A 6,175-nucleotide genomic window follows, 5' to 3' on the forward strand; every position below is an offset into this window, starting at 1 on the left:
CCACAGCCTGCCTTCGCCTTTCAACCTGCTGCAGCTGCATACAGCAAAGCGCCTGCCTTACCTACTGAAAAACAYTCAGAAGAGCATTCCCGTTGGGGAGATTAAGTCAGATGATCCAAGGTCACTCACCTTGGGCATGTTCTTACCAAGAATTAGTGTTAGTAGTTATCAYAGAACCATAGAATCCTTAAGGCTGGAAGGGACCTCCAGAGGTCATCTAGTCCAACCTCCCTGTACATGCAGGGTCACCTAAAGCACATGGCATAGGTTGTGTCCAAACAAGTTTTGAGGATCTCCAGAGAAGGAGACTCCACAACCTCTCTTGGCAACCAGTTATCTCTGCAGATATGTGCAGGCTTAAAGACTGACTCATATAAGATCCCATTTCAGTAAGATATTTAAGGCAGTACCTAATTTTACGGAAATAATTTCCACTACTGCTTCCATGCTTGAACTTAAGTATGTCCTTCAGTGCCCCAGTCCAGAATGCAATGATCAGTTTGGCTACAGTTTGTACTGTAGTACTAGGGTATTATGTCTTGTATCTCTTGTGATTCGTCATGCACAACAGTCATCTTAAGTTTGAGCCTAAAATACATCCTATTAATTGTAATCATTTGGCAGTAATAAATGTTGGGAGGGGGAAGGATGAACCATGAGATTTAAGCCCCGCTGAAATCAATGGCAATTCTCACATAGGCCTTAGTAAAGCCAGGATTTCACACACWGCCACACAGATAGGGACATCAGATTCACTTCTAATGCCAAATGTTGCTAAGGTCCTGGAATGCCATCAACACTTCCTGGTGTTACTATGAGAAAAAAAAAAATGTTTGAAACCCTTGAGATTTTGTGACTATGGTACAGAGGGCTCAAAAATTTCTTCATTTCCCATTCGAGATTGTGGCCAAGATTTTTAGCTGTTAACTCTAGCACACACTCTCTACCACTATGAAATGCTCTTTATACACAGACCTTCTCCCAGATGAGTGCGGGGACATTTTCGGTGTGTTCCTCTATAATCCCTACRAGCAGGAGTCAAATATGACACCTTGTAACCAACCACCTCTTATTCTTGCTTTCCAGCTATTTCTGCCTTTGTCTAAAGGAAAGCTGTGGAGACAGTGGAACTTCTGGCATTTCCTAGGTCCTGTTACAGGATGCCACAAGAACCACTGTTTCCGTGTTATTTTCATCCATCTGTCCACCAGCTCCATCAAGGGAAAAAAAGACCAATAGCAACAACTCCTCTAACACTGAGAACAACCCCAATCCCTGAACAAGAGGACATATAACAAAAGTCTCCTGGAAAACTGCTCTAGAAGGAAATTTTCCCCAAATAGGATGACATTTAGGTACCAATGATCTGTACAAGGAGCAGCTGTTGGCAGCAGTGGAACTGGACTAGGTCGATGCTATATGAGGACAAGCACTCCCTGGAGCAGGAGCATCATATTTATGTGAGATACCTTCTTTTGCCTTCTCTTCAGGGCACACGCTGACTCAGTGGTACATCATGTGGCYATAGGGAACCACAGATTTTTCTTCTGTTTTGTTTTGTTTTGATTTGTCTCGGCATTTTTGCAGAATGTGTATGTGAGCAAAGTTAAACCACTGGGTTAAGCTGAGTCTAGCTTTATGTTGTATTTCAGCCCCTTCCTTCCAAAGAATTGTCTTTTCCTTTAGACCTTTTTCCTATATTATTTTAGCAAATGAGTCCATTATGTGGACTTATTTTTTGCACTCCTCCGAGGAAGACTGGGTCCTGGCTAGAAAACTGAGTGCAGACCCCTCAGTGTGGCTTGCCCATTCCCYCCTTGTTTTACAGGGAAACAAATATGGGGCCAGGAGTCATTTTACAGAAGTAAGAACCAATTTAATCATGCTACAATGATAAGCATAGTGCCTGATACCACAGAAACAACTCTCTTTTCCCCTAGTTATTATCTTTTAGTGGAATATGTTGTTGCTGCCTGTAGCAGAGGAAAGGGAACATTGAAGTGTATCTTTGGGAGAACATCTCATAGTGAAAAGCACATTTGACCTTGGCRTAAGAATTGTACCAAAACTGCTGGTGTTCAAGGAAAAGAAAACATAAACATGTTTGCCAGGAGGCTAAATTTCTCCCAAGGGGATTTTTAACCCAGTTAACCAATGTGAGCAATGGTCCTTTCTGAAAGAAAGGGAACCAGGAAATTTAACATCCCATGTACAGAAGGTTGCAGAAGTGCACTTCTGTAAGCAGATTTTTTTAAACTTAATTTCATTAAGTTCATTTGATGAATAATATCTTAATGGAGTACAATTTCTTAGTGTTTCATATCTACTTGGATAGCTGTGAAACTGGAAAAGCAGAAATGCTTGATAAATATTTCCTGCCTCTATTTGGAACAAAGTTGAACTTTACATTATTATCCACATTATTATCCACATTACATAAAGATGATGAAAGGCTTCCTATCCAGCAACTTTTAAAAGAACATTAAACAGCACAACTAACACTTAAAAAGCAGCAGGTCTAGATGACTTGCACTTAAGTATCATAAGAGTTGCTTCTTAAGAGTGTTCTCACACAAAGTAGGAATGTGAGTTTAGAAATGATCCAGAGGACTGGAAAAAAAAAAAAACCCACTGTTTTGGCAATTTTTAGAAAGGGTAACTGAAGTAAACTCAAGCAATTTCAGGTTGACACCTGCCATGACCTACGTCTAATGAAGTGGTTCGTATCAGTTAATAAGGAGCTGGAGAAGAGGGATGTTATGAAATGGTAGTCAGCAGCTTTCATGGGAAACTGTTCAATTTACAAATCTCATCGTGTTCTTTAATAAAATCAGGTACAGTTGATAGCAGCAACGGTGTTGACTCAGTGCTGCACAGGATCCAGATTTGGAAAAAATTTATATACAGAATCAATACGAGTGCCTAATAGATCGTTTAAAAATAGCTAATGGGAAGATCTCAAAATGACTTTGTTATAAAGGTTTCATTAATGAATAAAGACTATTTCTAATGGGCAACTGCAAGTGCTTGAGCTTGTGCTATTCGTCGTATCTCAGCTAGGATCTGGAAGAAAATCCAAAGTGATTGCATCATTTGCGGTCTGTGAGAGTAGCAAAACCGAGTATATTATTTGAAATTGCACTGATGGGGCTAGTGTTTCTTGGAAATAAGGACTGTGGGGAGAGGCGTTATCAGGAGAACTTCAGAGTGACAAAAACACTCCCAGCTACTTGATAAAATGAGCCGAGTTGAAGAAGGGCTTTACTCCAGGCAAGTGCAAAGTCATGTGCTCGGGAGCAGATACTTGGCACCRTGCAGGGTCACAGAGACACGACCTCAAAGAGCAGCTCGGGCTTCTCCACTTGCCTCCAGAGCCTGGAAGGCAGAGCAGCAAAACAGCAAAAGCCCTGTCTTGGAAAACAGCTTCAGCGTCATGACAGTCATGCTGCGGCAGCTGGGGCTAACAGCAACCTTCGGAAACTGAGCAAAACATAAAGGAGGTATTTCTGGGTATCATTTTTCATGAAGTCGCTGCCAAAATTCAGAGGGCAGTACTCGTGTCCACGCTTTTAAAGTAATGTTTAAAAGCAGGGGATATTCAGAAATGATTTGAAGCACTTTACACTTCGGGTTACACACATCTATTCCCACCTTCATGGGAAACTGTTCTCTCCTTTTGACAAAATTCCAACTATATTAATGTTGTAGAACAGGAAATATATAACTATATTTGCCTACAGAAGTGTTCTATGAAGGTTTCCTGATACAACAAACACAACATCCAGTGGCTTTAATCTGCACAGGTATTCATGGTGTTATATAAATGACATTTCATAATAAATAATTAAGAAAAAGAAGAACAATGAGATGAAGCACAAGGACGATGTCCATGCTTCTCAGACAAGGAGATGGAGAAGTCTCCATGTTAGGGGGCCTTTCTCCATTCCTTAAGGCTATTCCCAACAGCAATCCAACAGGTGTCTCCAGTTCTCCCAAGGGGCCACGAGATGGAGGCAAAACTCCCAATTCCTACAGGCGGCAGGGGGGAAATTTGGAAAGCAGCCATATAGGACAGGGCATCGTGAGGGGTGAAGATGGCAACCACCACCCTGTTTCTGCTTGCGGATGATGTGTGGGGCTGGGAGAGGGGGTTTGGCTGTAAATCAGGACTGGGAGTCGCACACACACAGACGTGTGTGTGTGTGTGTGTGTGTGTGTGTGTGTGTGTGTGTGTGTGGTGAAGGTTGTCACCCACAGCCACATCCCTCCCGCAGGCTGTAGGGTGTCTCCGGCGGCCCCTTGCCCAGCTTGCTGCAGTGCACACCGGCACACGTGGTGAACACGCTGGTGTCAGCTCCCTCGCCCCTTCGGGTGTAGGGAGACAGTTGTATTGCTTGGGTGTGTTACAAGGCAGTAAACAGGCGACCCAGCCCCACTAAGCCGGGTGTGTTTCAGCCTCCCACGCACAGCCGTGGGCCTCTCCTCAAAGGCAGGGAGGGGGGCCATGGTCACCCACAGGCCCTCACCAGCCCCCTCGACACCTTGGGAGGTGGATTGTGGTACCACCACCCTGTGTCCAGACAAATCTCCACACCCTCCCGGGGCTGTTTCTCTCTCACAGTCACAGGAGGGATGTTGAGGATGCCAGACACACGGACACGCTGCCCATGGGGTGTTTTAGGGGTGTCTTTCCCACATGTGCGGTGCCACGGGCTGTGTTTCAGGGTGTCTCATGCACACCTGGGGCTGTAATTGGTGTTTTTGAGGCACCTATTACCCACACACAAGGCCACAGGAGGTGTTTTGGGGTTCATCTCGCACCTGCAAAGCCACCGGTTGTGCATCAGGCACCTCACGCTGGTGTTGGGCTCACAAGCCATGTCTGAGGGTACCTGTCACACACATGKGCAGAGACCAGGTTGTGTTCACAGGTGTCTCTCACACACATCAGGCTGTATGGGGTCTTTTGGGTGGCCTCTCTGCACACTGGGCCACAYAGGCTGTCTCAGGGTGTCTCACACACACACGTGGGCTGTTGGCTGTGTCTCAGGGTGTCAGGTGCACACACCTCGGGGTGCCCCCAGGACACAGGCTGCGTTTCATTTTGGGGTGTCTCTCACAGTAAGTCCAAGTGGACGCACAGGGCTGTCTCACACACACACACACACACTCACACACACACACACATGGAGTCTGAGGGTCTCTCACAAGCACATTATGGTGCCACAGGGAGCGTTTTTGAGGACATCAGCCTCACAAGCACCCTCACAAGCACACAAGGCCACAGGTTGTGCCTGAGCATTTCTTTCACACTTACACACACACCYACGCACACACTTGGGCTGTCAGCTACGTCTCAAGGTGTCTCACAGACATGCAACGCCACAACTGTGTTGTCGGGGCACAGGCTGCCTTTTGGGGTGTCTCTCACACACGCACAGAGCCCAAGATGCATAGACGGCACCGCCCCCCACACACACGGTGCCACAGGGGGTGTTTCTGAGGGCACCTTCACACGCAGGGTCTGCAGGTTGTACCAGAGAGGGTGTGTTACACACACACACACACACACACACACACACACACACACACACAGAGTGCCACAATGGGTGTTTCTGAGGACACCCTCACACCTGGGGGCTGCAGGTTGTGCCAGAGGCGGGGTGTTTTGCACTTACACACACACACACAGTGCCACGGGGGGGGATCCACAGGTTGTGCCTGAAGGGGTGTGTTAAACGCACACACACGTACACACACACACACACACACATGTACACACACACACACACACACACGTACACACACACACACACACACATATACAGAGTGCCACAATGGGTGTTTCTGAGGACACCTTCACACCTGGGGGTTGCAGGTTGTGCCAGAGGCGGGGTGTTTTACACTTAGACACACACACAGTGCCACGGCGGGTGTTTCTGAGGGCACTTTCCCACACAGGATCCACAGGTTGTGCCTGAGGGGATGTGTTACACACACACACACACACATACACACACACGTACACACACACGTACACACACACGTACACACACACGTGTACACACACACACACAGTGCCACAACGGGTGTTTCTGAGGGCGCCCTCACACACGGGGGCCACAGAGGGTGTGTTACATCCCCCCCGCCAACCCCCCCGGCGGCTCCGCCCCCA

This window comes from Nothoprocta perdicaria, unplaced genomic scaffold, assembly GCF_003342845.1.
Source record: "Nothoprocta perdicaria isolate Ctin4 unplaced genomic scaffold, notPer1 scaffold_76, whole genome shotgun sequence".
Classification (NCBI taxonomy): domain Eukaryota; kingdom Metazoa; phylum Chordata; class Aves; order Tinamiformes; family Tinamidae; genus Nothoprocta; species Nothoprocta perdicaria.